Source organism: Dendrobates tinctorius, unplaced genomic scaffold (assembly GCF_039654945.1).
Source record: "Dendrobates tinctorius isolate UK_male_01 unplaced genomic scaffold, ASM3965494v1 ptg000315l, whole genome shotgun sequence".
Lineage (NCBI taxonomy): Eukaryota > Metazoa > Chordata > Amphibia > Anura > Dendrobatidae > Dendrobates > Dendrobates tinctorius.
The window spans coordinates 2,213,753-2,235,772 of NW_027361982.1; the positions used below are offsets into that span (position 1 = coordinate 2,213,753).

At 44.8% G+C, this 22,020-nt stretch overlaps 1 long non-coding RNA gene across 1 annotated transcript in view; it reads left to right on the forward strand.

Annotated features, from left to right (window-relative positions):
• The window catches only part of LOC141073805 (uncharacterized), a 44,028-nt gene that overhangs the window by 10,897 nt on the left and 11,111 nt on the right, over positions 1 to 22,020 (forward strand). The window contains exons 2-3 of the long non-coding RNA XR_012227068.1: positions 15,190 to 15,234; positions 17,413 to 17,636. This is a non-coding gene — a long non-coding RNA (uncharacterized lncRNA). The remainder of the gene's footprint in view (positions 1 to 15,189; positions 15,235 to 17,412; positions 17,637 to 22,020) is intronic.

A 22,020-nucleotide genomic window follows, 5' to 3' on the forward strand; every position in this document is an offset into this window, starting at 1 on the left:
TCTATGAATGACCCGCTGTTATGGGGATCTGAGGATGACGCGCTGTTATAGGAGATCTGTGGATGACGCACTGTTATGGGGGATCTGAGGATGACGCGCTGTTATGGGGGATCTGAGGATGACGCGCTGTTATGGGGGATCTGAGGATGACGCGCTGTTATGGGGGATCTGAGGATCACGCGCTGTTATGGGGGATCTGAGGATGACGCGCTGTTATGGAGGTTCTGAGGATGACATGCTGTTATAGGGGATCTTAGGATCACGCGCTGTTATGGGGGATCTGAGGATGACGCGCTGTTGTGGGAGATCTGTGAATGACCCGCTGTTATGGAGGATCTGAGGATGACGTGCTGTTATGGGGGATCTGAGGATGATGCGCTGTTATGGAGGATCTGAGGATGACGCGCTGTTATGGGAGATCTGTGAATGACCCGCTGTTATGGGGGATCTGAGGATGACGCGCTGTTACGGAGGATCTGAGGATGACGTGCTGTTATAAGGATCTGAGGATGACGCGCTGTTATAGGAGATCTGTGGATGACGCGCTGTTATGGGGGATCTGAGGATGATGCGCTGTTATGGAGGATCTGAGGATGATGCGCTGTTATGGGGGATCTGTGGATGACGCGCTGTTATGGGAGATCTATGAATGACCCGCTGTTATGGGGATCTGAGGATGACGCGCTGTTATAGGAGATCTGAGGATGACGCGCTGTTATGGGGGATCTGAGGATGACGCGCTGTTATGGGGGATCTGAGGATGACGCGCTGTTATGGGGGATCTGAGGATGACGCGCTGTTATGGGGGATCTGAGGATGACGCGCTGTTATGGGGGATCTGAGGATGACGCGCTGTTATGGGGGATCTGAGGATGACGCGCTGTTATGGAGGATCTGAGGATGACGCGCTGTTATGGGGGATCTGAGGATGACGCGCTGTTATGGGAGATCTGTGAATGACCCGCTGTTATGGAGGATCTGAGGATGACGCGCTGTTATGGGGGATCTGTGAATGACGTGCTGTTATGGGGGATCTGAGGATGACGCGCTGTTATGGGAGATCTGTGAATGACCCGCTGTTATGGGGGATCTGTGAATGACACGCTGTTATGGGGGATCTGAGGATGACGTGCTGTTATGGGGGATCTGAGGATGACGTGCTGTTATGGGGGATCTGAGGATGACGCGCTGTTATGGGAGATCTGTGAATGACCCGCTGTTATGGAGGATCTGTGAATGACACGCTGTTATGGGGGATCTGAGGATGACGTGCTGTTATGGGGGATCTGAGGATGACGCGCTGTTATGGGGGATCTGAGGATGACGCGCTGTTATGGGGGATCTGAGGATGACGCGCTGTTATGGGGGATCTGTGGATGACGCGCTGTTATGGGGGATCTGTGAATGACACGCTGTTATGGGGGATCTGAGGATGACGCGCTGTTATGGGGGATCTGAGGATGACGCGCTGTTATGGGAGATCTGTGAATGACCCGCTGTTATGGGGGATCTGAGGATGACGCGCTATTATGGGGGATCTGAGGATGACGCGCTGTTATGGGGGATCTGAGGATGACGCGCTGTTATGGGGGATCTGAGGATGACGCGCTGTTATGGGGGATCTGTGGATGACGCGCTGTTATGGGAGATCTGTGAATGACACGCTGTTATGGGGGATCTGAGGATGACGCGCTGTTATGGGGAATCTGAGGATGATTTATTGTTAGGGGTGATTTTGTGCCCTGCTTGATTTCCTTTTGTTGCACAGTGTGTATTCCTGATTCCTTGTGACATGGCATATTCTCCCTGTGTAAGCGATGGCGGTATATCATGTATACAGCTGTTATATAATGTGTGCACGTAGCGAAGTGTTGGCAGTGGAGGAGGTAACTTTCTGTGACTTCTCGGCGTGTGCGGTGGGTGGATGATTTTTCCTCTGTAATTACCCATCGCCCCTCAAACAATTACAGCTAAACATATGTTACCCTAATTAGATTTCTTGTGAGTGGGATCTGGGTGCGAGGAGCGATGTTCTCAGCAGACGGTTGTGTGGACTCCAGGTAACAGGCCTGTTCTCACCGATGCTCACTGCATTGTTTGGACTTTCACAGTTAGATTGTTGAGTTAACTTTCAATTGTGGGAATAACGCTTTATCTCCCATACAATGGAAGAAAATGTATGAGTAGCTGGGTCCGACTGCTGGGACTTACAGGTCACCCGACGCTCTGCATCTGTATGGGCGGAGGATGATCATGTGCCGTCTTCTAGTAAATCAATGGCGCTTGTCCGTCTTTGCCCCACTAGGACGCGGCTCTAGAAACCCTCCGCAGTTACTAAATTATCCCAAGAACTTTCATGTTGGAAATATTCTTTTATGGACCTCTGTGTATGAACTGTCATTCCCAATCACTGCCAAGGGGTAAAAGCCCAGTAATCAAATCAGTGATATTTTCCTTGTTTAACTGGAATTCCGTGTATCCGGATAGAGGCGTGATGTGGGATATTGCACACCTGTGTGCATGTGACCCTAAAACTATGTAAACGTGCAAGCGCTCAGGAAATCACATGACGATGGGCACATAATCCAGGTTACTGCATGTAGATGTGCATATGGCCACATGACGTAGGGAATCGCACGTGACCGATTGTTGGCTGTGGACGTTTGTGTCCTTGGCTATTACATGCATATGACTGGTAATTCCCCCTGGAGATGGGTGCATGACCTGGATAAGACATATTGCATAGTATATTACATGTAACGGTATGCTGTTTGGAGTTGAAAATGGAATGGAAACCTCAGTTCTTCTCACAAACTTAGTCTTCACTCCACAAACTCTGCAGAAGGCCTCACTGTGCCCGTAACTGGACACAGGCCTGGGACTGGCCCATAGGGGAACAGGAGAATCCCCCGGTGGGCCCCCCAAAGTCCGACACTGTATGTACATGTGACAGATGTCGTGTACATCGACGTGTCCAGTAGTCGGGCCTTCTTGTGTCGTTGGCCTTTTCTTGCCTGTAGACTGGCGCTCATGACACCCCCCGCCCCGTGTTATCTTGGCGTGTCCCAGTGACATGGCGTGCAAGGGCTGAGGTCGCAGTATTGTCCTGCGGAGTTCACAGCTGTCAGCGCTGGATGATTTAGTGTTCTTATAAACAGACGGTGTTTAGCGCTGCCCCGGCTTCCCTTGGGAGGGGATCACTCTTCTCTAGAGGAAACTTCCATTAGGTTGGATGCTGATCTTATTTTGCTTTTTTATTTTGAAGGGGATATTACAGTTTTGGTTGTTGAGAAATGAACATATACACAATTGCCGAGGGGTTGCAGCGTTCTGCGAACAATGAGGTCACAAGTTCACAGATGTATCTGCTAAGATTAGGCTGCATAACAATGTTTCCATAATAAACGTGGGGGCCGTCAATATGTCAGGCGGCCATATATGTTAGATGTAAGTTGGCCAAATTTTGGTGGGACCATCTAATGTGAATATCTTATTTGGCCCGAGTCACAGACGTGAGGGATTGGACATGTTGAGCTTAATCCTTTTGTGCACCGGTGAGGTAAGTCACATCTGGCAGGTCTAAAAGATTCAGGTGGGAGTGAAAAGGTTCTGAGTCAGATATAACCTGAAGGCAGTGAGTGTGCAGTCTAGAGTTATTGTGGAACCACACGTGGAAATGGCAATGTCGGATTTGGCAGGTTAATAGGAGAAAAACAAGTACCAGTAGTTCAGTTTTGGAAACATTTAGTTTCAAACACAGGGAGGACATGATGTTAGAGACAGTGGACAGACAATCACTGGTATTATGTTGTAAACCAGGGTGATGTCAGGAGCAGAGGTGTATAATTGTGTGTCATTAGAGATGGGACTGGAACCCAAATCTACAGATGGTTTGTCCAATAGGGGCAGTGTACAAGGAAAAGAGGAGGAGGCCTTGGACTGAGCCCTGAGGAACCCCAACAGTTAGAGGAGGGGATCTAGAACCAGGAGAGAGCAGTTTGTTTGAGCCCGATAGAGCGGAGCATAGTGGAACTGGTGAGTCAGATGCCACAGAGATCCAGGAGAATCAGTAGAGAGCAGTGACCATTAGATTTAGCCATTAGCTTAGGAACATCTTTAATGATCTATCAGGTCTTAACACTGGTTTTTCCTAACTGATGTTATGTCCACTGGACGGCCCGTTTGCTCACTCCAAATTACAACAAACACAGGTGAAGGTGGTCTCCCAATTCCAATATTTGGGAATTATAACAGCTCCCCTTAATGGAAAGAAATCTTAATGAAAATGATCTGAATTTGGAAATCGGAAGTCCACAGGAATTTTATGTTAACCAGTTAATCAGTAATTATTATTATTATTATGCATTTATATAGCGCCATTTATTCCATGGCGCTTTACATGTGAAAAGGGGAAATATAGGCAAGTATAATAAACATGTGTAAGACAAGGGACACACAAGTACATAAGGAGAGGGGACCCTGTCCGCGAGGGCTTACAGTCTACAGGGATGAGTGAGGATACAGTAGGAGAGGGTAGAGCAGGTTGTGTGGTGGTTCAGTAGACCGAGGATCATTGCAGGCTGTAGGCTTGTGGGAACAGGTGGGTCTTCAGGTTCTTCTTGAAGGTTTCCGTTGATGGTGAGAGTCTGATGTGTTGCGGCAGGGAGTTCCAGAGTATGGGGGAAGCACGGGAGAAGTCTTGTATGCGGTTGTGGGAAGAAGAGATAAGAGGGGAGTAGAGAAGGAGATCTTGAGATGATCGAAGGTTGCGTGCGGGTAGGTACCTAGAGACCATGTCACAGATGTATGGAGGAGACAGGATGTGGATGGCTTTGTATGTCATGGTTAGGGTTTTGAATTGTAGCCTCTGGGCAATAGGAAGCCAGTGAAGGGCCTGGCATAGGGGGGAGGCTGGGGAATAGCTGGGAGACAGGTGGATTAGTCGGGCAGCAGAGTGTAGGATGGACTGGAGCAGAGCCAGAGTGCTAGAGGGGTGGCCAGAGAGTAGGAGGTTGCAGTAGTCGAGGCGGGAGATAAGAGCATGCACTAGTGTTATTGTGGTTTCGTGGTTGAGGAAAGCGGATCCGGGAAATATTTTTGAGTTTGAGGCGGCAGGAGGAGGCGAGGGCTTGGATATGTGGTTTGAAAGAGAGCGCAGTCGAGGATCACCCCAAGGCACCGAGCGTGCAGGACTGGGGAAAGAGAGCAGCCGTTGACATTGATGGATAGGTCTGGTGGGGGGGTAGAGTGAGATGGGGATAATATGATGAATTCTGTTTTGTCCATGTTCAGTTTGAGAAAGCGAGCAGAGAAGAAGGCTGAGATAGCAGACAGACATTGTGGGATTTGTCAGTAAGGAGGCGAGGTCGGGACCAGATAGGTAGATCTGCGTGTCATCGGCATAGAGGTAATACTGCAAACCGTGGGATTCTATGAGCTGTCCCATGCCAAAAGTATAAATGGAGAATAGTAGGGGTCCTAGGACAGAGCCTTGGGGAACACCAACAGACAGGGGGCGAGGTGAGGAGGTGGTGTGTGAGGGAGACACTAAATGTTCGGTCTGTTAGGTATGATGGGATCCAGGATAGGGCCAGGTCAGTGATGCCAAGAGATGAGAGAGTCTGTAGCAAGAGGGAATGGTCTACGGTGTTGAAGGCAGAGGACAGGTTCAGGAGAAGGAGGACAGAGTAGTGTCGCTTGCTCTTGGCGGTTAGTAAGTCGTTAGTGACTTTAGTTAGGGTAGTTTCAGTTGTGATGCGGTCGGAAGCCAGATTGTAACCGGTCGAAGAGGGAACAGGAGGAGAGGTGGGAGGACAGTTCAAGATATACTGTACATGCTGTTCCAGTAGTTTTGAGGCGTAAGGGAGAAGAGATATTGGGCGATAGTTAAACACCGAGGATTGGTCAAGGGAGGGCTTTTTGAGGATGGGTGTGATTGAGGCATGTTTGAAGGATGAGGGAAAGACACCATTTGTAAGTGAAAGGTTGAAAAGGTGTGTTAGAAATGGGATGAGGACTGTGGCCAAGTTAGGGATGAGGTGAGATGGGAGTGGGTCGAGGGCACAAGTGGTGAGGTGTGATCTTGACAGAAGGGTGGAGAGCTGATCTTCTGTCATGGTGGAGAAGCTGGCTTTTGCAGAACAGGGCTGAGCGGCTAAGAGGGGCATTGGGGCTGCGGGCCAAAGTTTTGTCTGATCGTGTCGATCTTCTGCTTAAAGGAGGCAAAGTCTTCAGCAGAAATGAGAGGAGGGGGAGGAGGTGTTGTGGTACGGACTAGAGAATTGAAAGTGTTGAAGAGCTGTTTAGGGTTGTGAGACAGGGAGGATATGAGAGATGCGAAGTAAGTTTGTTTTGCGGCAGAGAGCGTGGCCTTAAAGCTGACAAAGGACTGCTTGTATGCGTTGAAGTGCTCAGTAGAATGGGTTCTCTTCCATCTCCGCTCAGCGGCCCTGGAAACCCGTCTCAGTTCTTTGGTCAGGCTGGTCAGCCAGGGCTGACTGTTGATTGTTCGAGTTTTGCTCTGCATGAGGGGGGCAGCTGAATCAAGTGTTGCTGTTATTGTGGTGTTATAAAAAGTGGCAGCAGCATCTGTGTCATGAAGGGTAGCTATGTCTGTAAGAGGGAGAAGGGACTCAGAGAGTGATTGTAAATTGAGGTGTTTGAGATTCCTGCGAGGGTGAGCGAGTTTATGGAGCGGGGGTTGCGCAGTAGCAGAGGAGAGGGAAGAGAATGTCAGTAGGTTGTGGTCAGACAAGGGGAGGGGTGAGTTTTTGAGATTAGCGAAGGAACAGAGACGAGTGAAGATAAGGTCCAGTGTGTGACCATCTTTGTGAGTGGCCGCAGAGGACCATTGAGTGAGGCAGAGGGAAGCCGTGAGCGATAGAAGTTTAGAGGCAACCGGGGTGGAATTGTCAATGGGGGTGTTGAAGTCGCCCATGATGGTGGGGATGTCAGCAGAAAGGAAATGGAGTAGCCAGGTGGTGAAGTGGTCGAGAAAGGTGGAGATGGCTAGTTCTGGTGGGCGGTAGATGACAGCCAGTAGGAGGGGGAATATATGCGGACGGAGTGCACCTTGAACGAGGGAAGAGTAGCGGAGGGTGGCTGAGGAATTGGGGTAAAGGAGCAGGTATCAGACAGGAGGAAGCCAACTCCTCCACCACGTTTGTTGCTGGGGCGAGGGGTGTGAGAGAGATGGAATCCGCCATAGGAATGCGCAGCTGGAGAGGCTGTGTCAGAGGGAGTGAGCCAGGTTTCAGTGATGGCGAGGAAGGAGAGTTTGTTGGTGATAAAGAGGTCATGGATAAATGATAGCTTGTTGCAGACAGAGCGTGCGTTCCATAGGGCTCCAGGTAAGGGGGTTGAGGGAGTGGGGGCTGGATGAATGGGTATGAGGTTATCATGGTTGCGAGGACGTGTAGAGGATCGTGGCAGGGTGGTAGAAGTCAGTGTGGGGATGTGTTGAGGAGGGCCAGGATTTGGGGATACGTCACCAGCAATAAGGAGTAGTAGACAGAGCATTAGAAGGTGGGAGCAGGATAGGACATGATGTGGCCGTGTGTGTCTGGAGAAAAAGGATTGTATGTGGAGGAACAGTTGTGAGGAGAAGGTTAGGTGGCTGGGGAGAATGGAGGGGGAGATGAATAGTTCCTTACTAGGAGGGGGGATTGCAGGAGTTAGGGAGAAAGAGTAGTATGGGGGTGATAGTAAAAAGAAGGCGAAACATTGTTGTGGTGTTTATAGGCTGTTGCCTTGCAGTCAAATTCCAGTCCAATTCTAGTCTAATTCAGAGTACTTAGAAATCAGTACTTCGAAATAAGGATTTTTAAATTGATGGAGCCGACTTCGTCTGGAGCAGACCCATGGTGCTGAATATATGTGCAGCTAAACACAATCAGCTGTGAGTGAGAGTGGGGTGTGACTGCCCAGGCCAAATGCACAGAGTTAGGCTACTTTCACACATCCGGTGTGTGGGGTCTGGCGGCGTGCGGCGAAAAGCCGGACCGCCGGATCCGGCCTGCAGCCGTGACACCGGATGTGTGTGTGTGGCGTCTGATACGGCTCGGACGTGATTTAAAGGAGCCGCAAGAGGAGAGAGGAGGTGGACAGAGGCAGCCGCTGAGAGAGACAGCTGCTGAAAGGGAGGGGAGGAGAGGAGAGGGGGGTGGAAAGAGAGAGAGACATGTGGGGTTAACACTTAGTGTCCAGGCGAGAGAATCTCTCTCTCTTGCCGGGCACTTGTGGGGTTAACCCCACAGAGAGATCTCTCTCTCTCACCCAGACACTGTGAGTGTTAACCCCACAAGTGCCCGGCGAGAGAGATCTCTCACAAGTGTCTGGGTGACAGAGAGAGATCTTTCTCTCTCTCTCTCGCCGGGCACTTGTGGGGTTAACATTCACAGAGTCCGGGCATGCGCTGTGGAAAAAGCCGGTCCGGCGCTGACAAAAAACGTTGCAGAGAACGTTTTTTGCAGATGCCGGACGGCTAATTTCTGCCGTGTCCGGCAACAACCGGACACAACGCATAACCATCCGGCACGATGCGGCGACCATGAAAGCTTATGGGACAAAACCGGATCAGGTGCTGGATCCGGTTATGAAAAATTTCGCCGCATCGTGCCGGATTACAAAAACCGGATGTGTGAAAGAGGCCTTAAGCAGAGGTCATAAAAGGGGAAAGGGGTTATACAGACCACTTAGATGTGTGGCAAAGATAACAAGATGGAGTACAATTATGGATACAAGAAGATGGGTAAGCTATGCATACCATATAAAATACAATGCAGTTCACATGGGGCATACAGGAGCATGGGAAAGTGGTGTATATTCAGCAATGCATACCATATAAAATACAATGCAGTTCACATGGGGCATACAGGAGCATGGGAAAGTGGTGGATAGTCAGCAATGCATACCATATAAAATACAATGCAGTTCACATGGGGCATACAGGAGCATGGGAAAGTGGTGGATAGTCAGCAATGCATACCATATAAAATACAATGCAGTTCACATGGGGCATACAGGAGCATGGGAAAGTGGTGGATATTCAGCAATGCATACCATATAAAATACAATGCAGTTCACATGGGGCATACAGGAGCATGGGAAAGTGGTGGATATTCAGCAATGCATACCATATAAAATACAATGCAGTTCACATGGGGCATACAGGAGCATGGGAAAGTGGTGGATATTCAGCAATGCATACCATATAAAAAACAATGCAGTTCACTTGGGGCATACAGGAGCATGGGAAAGTGGTGGATATTCAGCAATGCATACCATATAAAATACAATACAGTTCACTTGGGGCATACAGGAGCATGGGAAAGTGGTGGATATTCAGCAATGCATACCATATAAAAAACAATGCAGTTCACTTGGGGCATACAGGAGCATGGGAAAGTGGTGTATATTCAGCAATGCATACCATATAAAATACAATACAGTTCACTTGGGGCATACAGGAGCATGGGAAAGTGGTGTATATTCAGCAATGCATACCATATAAAATACAATGCAGTTCACATGGGGCATACAGGAGCATGGGAAAGTGGTGGATATTCAGCAATGCATACCATATAAAAAACAATGCAGTTCACTTGGGGCATACAGGAGCATGGGAAAGTGGTGGATATTCAGCAATGCATACCATATAAAATACAATACAGTTCACTTGGGGCATACAGGAGCATGGGAAAGTGGTGGATATTCAGCAATGCATACCATATAAAAAACAATGCAGTTCACTTGGGGCATACAGGAGCATGGGAAAGTGGTGTATATTCAGCAATGCATACCATATAAAATACAATACAGTTCACTTGGGGCATACAGGAGCATGGGAAAGTGGTGGATATTCAGCAATGCATACCATATAAAATACAATGCAGTTCACATGGGGCATACAGGAGCATGGGAAAGTGGTGTATATTCAGCAATGCATACCATATAAAAAACAATGCAGTTCACTTGGGGCATACAGAAGCATGGGAAAGTGGTGTATATTCAGCAATGCATACCATATAAAATACAATACAGTTCACTTGGGGCATACTGGAGCATGGGAAAGTGGTGGATATTCAGCAATGCATACCATATAAAATACAATGCAGTTCACATGGGGCATACAGGAGCATGGGAAAGTGGTGTATATTCAGCAATGCATACCATATAAAAAACAATGCAGTTCACTTGGGGCATACAGGAGCATGGGAAAGTGGTGTATATTCAGCAATGCATACCATATAAAATACAATGCAGTTCACATGGGGCATACAGGAGCATGGGAAAGTGGTGGATATTCAGCAATGCATACCATATAAAATACAATGCAGTTCACATGGGGCATACAGGAGCATGGGAAAGTGGTGTATATTCAGCAATGCATACCATATAAAATACAATGCAGTTCACTTGGGGCATACAGGAGCATGGGAAAGTGGTGGATATTCAGCAATGCATACCATATAAAATACAATGCAGTTCACATGGGGCATACAGGAGCATGGGAAAGTGGTGGATATTCAGCAATGCATACCATATAAAATACAATGCAGTTCACATGGGGCATACAGGAGCATGGGAAAGTGGTGGATATTCAGCAATGCATACCATATAAAAAACAATGCAGTTCACTTGGGGCATACAGGAGCATGGGAAAGTGGTGGATATTCAGCAATGCATACCATATAAAATACAATACAGTTCACTTGGGGCATACAGGAGCATGGGAAAGTGGTGGATATTCAGCAATGCATACCATATAAAAAACAATGCAGTTCACTTGGGGCATACAGGAGCATGGGAAAGTGGTGTATATTCAGCAATGCATACCATATAAAATACAATACAGTTCACTTGGGGCATACAGGAGCATGGGAAAGTGGTGTATATTCAGCAATGCATACCATATAAAATACAATGCAGTTCACATGGGGCATACAGGAGCATGGGAAAGTGGTGGATATTCAGCAATGCATACCATATAAAAAACAATGCAGTTCACTTGGGGCATACAGGAGCATGGGAAAGTGGTGGATATTCAGCAATGCATACCATATAAAATACAATACAGTTCACTTGGGGCATACAGGAGCATGGGAAAGTGGTGGATATTCAGCAATGCATACCATATAAAAAACAATGCAGTTCACTTGGGGCATACAGGAGCATGGGAAAGTGGTGTATATTCAGCAATGCATACCATATAAAATACAATACAGTTCACTTGGGGCATACAGGAGCATGGGAAAGTGGTGGATATTCAGCAATGCATACCATATAAAATACAATGCAGTTCACATGGGGCATACAGGAGCATGGGAAAGTGGTGTATATTCAGCAATGCATACCATATAAAAAACAATGCAGTTCACTTGGGGCATACAGGAGCATGGGAAAGTGGTGTATATTCAGCAATGCATACCATATAAAATACAATACAGTTCACTTGGGGCATACTGGAGCATGGGAAAGTGGTGGATATTCAGCAATGCATACCATATAAAATACAATGCAGTTCACATGGGGCATACAGGAGCATGGGAAAGTGGTGTATATTCAGCAATGCATACCATATAAAAAACAATGCAGTTCACTTGGGGCATACAGGAGCATGGGAAAGTGGTGTATATTCAGCAATGCATACCATATAAAATACAATGCAGTTCACATGGGGCATACAGGAGCATGGGAAAGTGGTGGATATTCAGCAATGCATACCATATAAAATACAATGCAGTTCACATGGGGCATACAGGAGCATGGGAAAGTGGTGTATATTCAGCAATGCATACCATATAAAATACAATGCAGTTCACTTGGGGCATACAGGAGCATGGGAAAGTGGTGGATATTCAGCAATGCATACCATATAAAATACAATGCAGTTCACATGGGGCATACAGGAGCATGGGAAAGTGGTGGATATTCAGCAATGCATACCATATAAAATACAATGCAGTTTACATGGGGCATACAGGAGCATGGGAAAGTGGTGTATATTCAGCAATGCATACCATATAAAATACAATGCAGTTCACATGGGGCATACAGGAGCATGGGAAAGTGGTGTATATTCAGCAATGCATACCATATAAAATACAATGCAGTTCACATGGGGCATACAGGAGCATGGGAAAGTGGTGGATATTCAGCAATGCATACCATATAAAATACAATGCAGTTCACATGGGGCATACAGGAGCATGGGAAAGTGGTGTATATTCAGCAATGCATACCATATAAAATACAATGCAGTTCACATGGGGCATACAGGAGCATGGGAAAGTGGTGGATATTCAGCAATGCATACCATATAAAATACAATGCAGTTCACATGGGGCATACAGGAGCATGGGAAAGTGGTGTATATTCAGCAATGCATACCATATAAAATACAATGCAGTTCACATGGGGCATACAGGAGCATGGGAAAGTGGTGTATATTCAGCAATGCATACCATATAAAATACAATGCAGTTCACTTGGGGCATACAGGAGCATGGGAAAGTGGTGTATATTCAGCAATGCATACCATATAAAATACAATGCAGTTCACATGGGGCATACAGGAGCATGGGAAAGTGGTGGATATTCAGCAATGCATACCATATAAAATACAATGCAGTTCACATGGGGCATACAGGAGCATGGGAAAGTGGTGTATATTCAGCAATGCATACCATATAAAATACAATGCAGTTCACATGGGGCATACAGGAGCATGGGAAAGTGGTGTATATTCAGCAATGCATACCATATAAAATACAATGCAGTTCACTTGGGGCATACAGGAGCATGGGAAAGTGGTGTATATTCAGCAATGCATACCATATAAAATACAATGCAGTTCACAGTAATGTACTCAAAACCTCTGAACTTTTATAGGCGGAATTTCACCTGTTTGAAAGCAGTTTATTTCACTACTTCCAACCTAAACATGCATATAAAGCCCAATGTAAGTTAAATAATTTTGTAGATCAGAAAAATATCACGTTAGACAATATATGCTCAGCAAGGGTCACTGAGGGGGTGATTTCATGTATATATGATGACTTGCTGTTCATCTTTCTGAAAAAGTTTCTTTGGCTGGTTAAACAAAAGTGGGAATTGGATTTGGGGGGCATGTCTGAGGACTGGTGGTCTTCTATTCTAGAATAGGCATATGAATGTACAGTAGTGTAATGACAAAAAAAAAAATTTTATGAAATCCATGTGCAATGGAGGAACTTTTATGGGTTATTTAAGAATAAGTATTGCTTTTTTTTGTTTTTTAAAAAAAGTTCCCCCTTTCATTCAAATGAAATAAGGCAAAAATGGTATTTTTCCACCAAAAAAGGACATGCAATTTTGCATTATTATCTTTTATGTTGACAATAGGAGGGCATATTCCTCGTCCAGATAGACCTGTTTGCTTTTACACTGTTGCTGGAATTTCTAGAAGACATTTTCTGAATGCACTTCTTGATCGTAAAACTTGAAGCTTTGTACTGAAAATGAAAAGATAATACTAAGTTCCAAAATATTTTAAAATATTCCAGAATGTTCTAGATGTGAATAAAATACCACTTTTTGTTACAACTTAGAAAGATATTTTCTTTAAAGATTAAAATTAAAAGACGAAAAATCTTTTGAAAAAGAGGGGGAACTTTTTAAAATATTTTACAAATTTGATGATACTAATGTCATTTGAATGCAATTGTTCCTCCAATGTAAGGGGTTTCATTTTCGTTTTGCAAAATTTTTAAAATTGTCATCACCCTAATGTACAGTGCCTAAAGACCCCCCCCCGGTTTGTATTCTGGGATACGTTGATGAGCTGCAAGTGGACAAGGTGGGGAAAATTGCTATTGCATGCCTGGTGTTTGCCACCAGGAAACTAATTGCTAAAAACTGGATCTCAGGGAGACCTCCCTACCGCAGGGAATCAAACATGTGAAATCTCTTATCCTGGTTGAAAAAGGTTTATCCCAAAAGGAAAAGAAGTACATTTGACAAATTTTGGTCTCCTTGGGAGGTCCGTAACTATTAATTATTGTTGTTTAACGTTGTGCTGAAGAGCCTTAAAATATACTCTATATTTCTGGAATGCACGCTGCTTAGCTGGTCCTGACAGTGTGACCAGACATGTTGTAGATGTTTTGGACTTTATATTCCTATATACACTGTATTTTGGATTCTGGTCGAGTACGACTGATGTTTGGAAGGGTTGGTTGTTCGGGGGAGGAAAGAGTTGAGGTTCAAATGATCTGATTTGGATATCCTGTTTTTCCTTTCTGTAAATGTTTTAGAATTAATAAAAAGTTACTTGATTTATTTATAAAAAAAAAAAAAAGAGACGTTAGTGAGGGCATTTTCTGTAGAGTGTACAGAGGAGAAGCTGGATTGTAAAGAGGCAAGAACAGAGTGATATGAGAGATAACGGATTAGACAGGAGTGGACCAAGCATTCCAAGAGCTGAAAGATGAAGAGAAGACTAAGACCGGTCTGTAATTAGCAGCACAGTTCTGGTCAAGGGACTTTTTTTTTTTTTTTTGTAATGGGTTTATGATGGCGTGTTTTGAAGGAGGAGGGAAAGATACCAGAAGAAAGAGATTAATTATTTTAGGTGGGTAGTGACAGCTGGGGAAAGGCAGGAGGAGATGAGAGGCAACATGGTCACCAGTGCAGGTAGGTGGTTGAAACAAGCAGCCTGGAAGCTTCTGTGTCTGTGACTGGTTAAAAGACATAAAGTGAACTTGGTGATATGTGGTAGAGAAGCCATGATATTGGGGGATTTGGAGACAGTTTACTCTTTGATATGATCAATCTCTTTGAGTCAGTAGTCATATTGTCCACGCTGCCGTTGGTGATCAGTGCCGACACTTTAGGACTGGGGAGGGAGTGGAAAGTGTCAGAGTGGTTTAGGATTGTTGGTAGTGAGCCGATGAGGGTGTTGAAGGTGTTTGGTGAGATGAGAGGCAGAGTTATATATTTTAAGCATTAACTTATCATGGATGAATTCTTCTACCAAATGTGTTTTTCTCTAAAACCGTTCATCACTGCAGGAGAAGATGAGTTGGTGGCGTGAGTCTGGGAGAAGATGAGTCAGTGGCGTGAATCTGGGTTTCTGTCATCTGTGTGTTGTGGTGCAGGAGGCGCTGCCTCATCCAGCACACTTGTGAGTGTCTTACTTATGTTTTCCAGCTAAATAAAGGCACGAGACAGAGGAGATTCCAGACAATGATAACGGTAAATTATTTTCTGGTTGGTTGTCAATGGCATGAACGTTTCTATTTCTGCATTATACAGTGTTGTCCTAAACAGTGAGACAAATATTAATAGAAAAGGAAGGAAGGTTGTGATCAGAGGAGAGTTACTAAAGTCAGAAACTGAGGTGTAGTCAGAAATGTGTATAAGATCCACCCTATTGTCTCTGGAGTATAACATAACCGGCAGAGTACCCCATCCCACACGTTTCTCCCCTCTTCAATATCATGGAGCACTCATCAGCGGAAGAAGAGAATAACGGGCTCAAAACAGCTCCTGCTGAATGGAGAGCATGTGTCCGGTAGACTGGTGTACATGCGTCTGGGCTCAAGTTTGTGTTTCTCCCTTTTTAAGATTCCCGCCGGACACAGACCGGAAGAGGATGCCACCGGTCAAAGTTCGCCGGAAATAATGTTATACCTTATCTTGGAACGCAAAGTGTGCTCTGCCATAGCCAGAAGTTCTGCACTGTTCGCAGACCGGATGTGAGCGTCTAAGTCCACCGGAAGTCAAATTCTGGCTCCACGTGGAATGCATGCGTTCCACTATAGCCAGAAGTTCCGCACAGATCGGAGGTCAGATGTAGACACCACAGATCACAGGTCACCGGAAGTTAAGTTCCTGCCCTCCGTGGAACGCAAACTCGTTCCACTGTGGTCGGAACTCCGAACTGGCTGTGTGGAGCCCATAGATGCGTTCCACCATCAGATGTACAAAGTACATGTTTAGTTACGCCTGCTGCTACAAACACTTGCATCCTACCGTATGTATGGTAGTCAATATATACAGTATTTGGGCAAAATTCCAGTATGTGTGTGATACATTATTTTTCTTTTGGCTACAGGTGTCGTTTTAAAACGTTCCCAACATCAGTAATGGGATACCATTATCCGTTGCTCAGTCAGATTTTATAAACTCACAGATGTCCCCAAAATTGCATTATCCTTTTGCTACAGGTGTCATTATTACACAGTTCTAAAATTCAGTGTTAGGATATCATTATCAGGTGCTTACTGCGAACTGACCATTGGCAATCAACTATATATTGGAGTGCACAAAGACTTTAAGTCACATCCAGACAAAAAAATGGAAAGGCATAACAAAAATTGGCATAATTGTAGAACTGGTAGATAACCAGTAAATAATGTTCATATGGTATGATCCCTTAGGGATCAATATGCCTTAGAACAGTTTTCTGTATTGCGGACATTTATGTAAACAGTAACACCAATTCACATAAAGCTAGTGAAGTTGAGTTGCTCATTGATACCCCTGGACTCACTGATTCAAGAAGAAAGATCCATCGTGTCTCTCATTGAAGGATCTTTTTGTTCCAGTCGCCAAGCCTTTTGGATTGAGGTATGGTTTCTATAGCCCTAATGGATAGCAACCTCAAATCGCTTTGATGGTATTGGACCATACGGAGTGTCAGAGGTGTATCCCTACCATGTTTGATATCACTAATGTGTTCTCCAATCCTGACTTTAAAAGGTCTCTTTGTTTTGCCCAAATAGTCTTTAGGGCATGTGCAGGTGCATACATACACAATTCCCCGTTGTTTTACAATTGACAAAGTCCCTATTATATACTCTGCCAGTGAGGGCTCTAGAAAAGGTTCTAGACACATTAATGCATCAACAAAAGGTACAGTCGCCACATCTGAACGTACTAGATTCTCTGCGATCCAGCCATGTGCCCGTTGGTTTTTGGGTTGTGTAATGGCTATGGACCTCGAAATCTTGCACGGATCTGCCTCTCCTAAATGTTGCTGATGGTCTTTGTGAAATTTGATCCGTAATATCTGGATCTGCAAGTAAGGCCTCTTTCACGCATCCGTTTGTCTCCAGTCAAAATCCGCCGTTTTGCAAAAAAAACGGATCCGCCATTTTTCTTGGCGGATCCGTTTTTCTTCCCATTGACTTGCATTATCGGTGGATCTTGACGGATGGTCATCCGTTGGATCCGTTTTTTCACGGATCCGCCAAAATTTTGGCGTCCGCTGACATGAGGTCGGACAATGAAACTTTTTTTTGGCTGACCGGATCCGCATTTGTCATTGCGCATGCGTGGAAGAATTGCCTTTGGCAGAAATTTAACCCTAAATCCCGTTCTGGCGGCTGAAGAAAATCTCTCTCTCTCTCTCCTTTTTTCCGAGTACAGGTTCCTTTAAAATGCAACCTTCGCCGGATTCGTCAAAACAACGGTCCGGTGCCCCACGTTGCTGTCCAGCCGCCGTCGGATCCGTTTTCCATCATTTTCGCGGATTTCAGCTGATCTAATAAACGGAAGTGTGAAACAGGCCTAAGATGTCCCGGAGTCTGCGTGTCATATCTTCAGATTCTCTCGTGACTGGAGAGAACAGATCTGTGCGATTTCTCCCTAGGGTATGTTGGTAGCCTGCCTCAATAGCATGTCTTGGATGCCCCTTTTGTTAAAGAATCTTTTCAGGTTGTCTGACTGTGCCTCAAACTCACCCAGGGATGAACAGTTCCTCCTAAACCTCAGGGACTGCCCCTTAGGGAGGCCCTTCCTGAGACTTAGTGGGTGGTGGCTCTCAAATCTGAGGAGACTGTTCGTCGCTATAGGTTCACAATATCTCATGGTTTTTACATACCCTACCGTACCCTATGCTATCATGATATCCAAAAAGGAGATCCTGTCTCCTCCTACCTCACAGGTAAATTTCAGACCAACAGTATTTATGTTCAAGTATGAAAGAAAATCCTCAGATCTTTGGTCCCCTGACCACAGGACAAGGATGTCTTGAATGTATCGCCCCCTTGTATCTGGGGGCACCATGTGACATCCCCATCATGAAACACAGCGTTGTCCTCCCAGCAGCCCGGGAGCAGCTTGGCATAAGTGGGGGCAGAGGGGCTCCCTATAGCCGTGCCCCTGAGCTGGTGGTAGAACTTACCGCTGAATAGAAAGTAGTTATGGCCAAGGACGTATTCCAGCAGTTCCAACAGAAATCTATTCTGCCTGTCCAAATAAGTTCTTCTCATGTTTAAATAGTATTGGATTGCTTTTAGACCCTGGTCATATGGTATACTGCAACCCCTGGCAAAAATTATGGAATTGCCGGTCTTGGTGGATGTTCATTCAGTTGTTTAGTTTTGTAGAAAAAAATCAGATCACAGACATGGCACAAAACTACAGTCAATTCAAATGGCAACTTTCTGGCTTTAAGAAACACTAAAAGAAATCAAGAACAAAAAATGTAGTAGTCAGTAATGGTTACTTTTTTAAAGCAAGCATAGGGAAAAATTATGGAATCACTCAATTCTGAGGAAAAAATTATGGAATCACCTTGTAAATTTTCATTCCCAAAACTAACACCTGCATCAAATTAGATCTGCTTGTTAGTCTGCATCTAAAAAGGAGTGAGCACACCTTGGAGAGTCCACCAAGTGGACTGACATGAATTATGGCTCCAACATGGCTCAATTGAAACAAAGGAGAGGATTATCAAACTCTTAAAAGAGGGTAAATCATCACGCAATGTTGCAAAAGATGTTGGTTGTTCACAGTCAGCTGTGTCTAAAATCTAGACCAAATACAAACAACATGGGATGGTTGTTAAAGGCAAACATACTGGTAGACCAAGGAAGACATCAAAGCGTCAAGACCGGAAACTTAAAGCAATATGTCTCCAAAACAGGAACTGCACAACAAAACAAATGAGGAACAAATGGGGGGAAACTGGAGTCAACGTCGGTGACTGAACTTTAAGAAACCGCCTAAAGGGAATGGGATTTACATATAGAAAAGCTTAAACGAAAGCCATCATTAATACCTAAACAGAAAAAATCAAGGTTACAATGGGCTAAGCAAAAGCAATCATGGACTGTGGATGACTGGATGAAAGTAATATTCAGTGATGAATCGTGAATCTGCATTGGGCAAGGTGATGATGCTTGAACTTTTGTTTGGTGCCGTTCCAATTTGAGTTATAAAGATGACTGCCTGAAGAGAACATGCAAATTTCCACAGTCATTGATGATATGGGGCTGCATGTCAGGTAACGGCACTGGGGAGATGGCTGTCATTACATCTTCAATAAATGCACAAGTTTATGTTGATATTTTGTACACTTTTCTTATCCCATCAATTGAAAGGATGTTTGGGGATGATATCATTTTTCAAGGTGATAATGCATCCTGCCATAGAGCAAAAACTGTGCAAACATTCCTTGAAAAAAGACACATAAGGTCAATGTCATGGCCTGCAAATAGTCCGTATCTCAATCCAATTGAAAATCTTTGGTGGAAGTTGATGAAAATGGTCCATGACAAGGTTCCAACCTGCAAAGCTGATCTGGCCACAGCAATCAGAGAAAGTTGGAGCCAGATTGGTGGAGTACTGTTTGACACTCATTAAGTCCATGCCTCAGAGACTGCAAGCTGTTAGAAAAGCCAGAGGTGGTGCAACAAAATACTAGTGATGTGTTGGAGTGTTTTTTTGTTGGTTTGTTTTTCATGATTCCATAATTTTTTCCTCAGAATTGAGTGATTCCATAATTTTTTCCCTATCTTGGGAACCATTACTGACTACCACACTTTTTGTTCTTGATTTCTTTTAGTGTTTCTTAAAGCCAGAAAGTTGCCATTTGAAATAACTTTAGTTTTGTGCCATGTCTGTGATCTGCTTTTTTTTCTACAAAATGAATGAACATCCTCCAAGGCTGGTGATTCCATAATTTTTGCGAGGGGTTGCACTATATAGTGATTCAACGTCAATAGGCGTGAGGATCGTCCCTGGTTTTGTTTGTAAATCTTTGTTTGGTTAATCGGTCGTGTCCCTAATGTGTGAGTGTAGGGCTTTCACAAAAGGGGCAGAGCATCTTGTCTAGGTACACACTCAAGTTCTGCCTCATGGCATCTATTGCTGACACAATTGGGCACCCTTTAAGAGGGATGAGGCCTTTGTGCACTTTTGGTAATGAATTTAAAGTTGCCAGAGTAGGGTATTTCGGCAGCATATAATCAAATTCATTTTTTGAGATGAGATGTTTATCAAATGCTCTGCTGAGAATATTTTCTAGGGCAGTGTGGTACTGGGGTGTAAGATCCCTTCTCAGGACTTCATATGTGGTGTCTGACAAAATCACTAAACACATATTGAGATATTTCTCAGCATCCATGATTAGAACATTTCCCCCTTGTCTGAAGGTTTTATAATTGTTGAAGTTCTTTTCTAAGAAATATAATGCTTCTCTTTGGTCTCTTGACATATTTGGGGTCTGTGGTTTATGTCTAGGGTTGATCTTTATAATCTCATTTGTTATTAATTTAGAAAAGATGTCTATACTATTGCACTCATACTTTTTGGCTTAAGTTCCGAGAAGGGATGGTCTCCTATCACCCTACTGCCTTCTTCAGATAATCCTACCAGGATTCTTACATCCTCTAAAGAGTCCAGGGAAATACCGAGCTTTTGACATTTTTGTTTGTCATTATTTCAGAAGAATTTTTTCCATTTAAGTTTCCCAAGAAATAAATTGGTATCCAAAATTCATAATCATTCGTACCAACGACAAAATGTGACACCTTTCATTGGGTGAAGGATATAAGTTTATTTCTTAGGAAACTTAAATGGAAAAAATTCTTTTGAAATAATTCCAGACATAATTGACACATACTGGAATTTTGCCCAACTACCGTATATTTATATTGGTTACCATACCTATGGTAGGATGCAGGTGTTTATAGCAGCAGGCGTGACTAAACATGTACTATGTACATCCGACAGTGGAATGCATCTATGCGCTCCACGCAGCCATTTCGGAGTTCCAGGCACAGTGGAACGCATTTGCGTAACATTACAGAGCAGGGGGCCGAGTGCTGAGGAACAGAGGGCAGAAAGGTCACCCGCTGACTCAATAAATGCAAAAAACAATCCTCTGGTATTAACATCAGCACAAACTCTACGCACCCGCTGGAACCTCATGGCTGAGCAGCTGCATGAACCATAACATCACCTGCACAATGCCAAGCATCGGATGGAGTGTTGTAAAGCCGCCACCACTGGACTCTTGAGGAGACGTGTTCTGTGCAGTGATGGATCACATTTCTCTATCTGCGTCTGATGGTTCTTTTCTCTTTCCCATGACTGTGCCCAGTGCATAGGGTCCGTACAGAGACGGTTGGGGAAGATTGGTTGAAGAACAGAACCTGGACCTCAGCCCCATCATTCACCTATAATGGAGGCTGTGAGCCTGTCCTCTCCCCAACATCAGGGTCTGACATCACAAATGCTCTTCTGGATGAAGGCGCAAAAAGACCCACAGACATCTCCAAACTTTTGTCTATAGTCTTCCCAGAAGAGCGAGAGCCGATACATCTGCAGAGGGGCGACTTCATATTAATGTCTACTTCTTGGAGGGGGCACATGTCTTTTTCCATATAGCACACATACCATACACACATATACCACACGCAGTGCACACATTATTATCCTATATACCAGGTCTGTTGGGCGCGGCCATGTCTCTTCCGCACAGGGTGGGATAATGGATGTCCTATTACTTCTTGGCAATAAAATAAGAGACTGTGAGCGGCAGGGAAGACATCGGTGGTGGTCCCCTGATAACAGCCAAGGCCAGACCTCCTGTTCTATATATACCTGCTGTATACTTAATGACCGACCTGACACAGACTGCTTCCCGCGCTCGTCCCCTCCCTGTCGCCTGCCAATTTCACTACATAAACAAGAAACAAGCACTTTCCGGAGAAAAACCATCAACAGCTCCGGCGCTGCAGGAGTGGA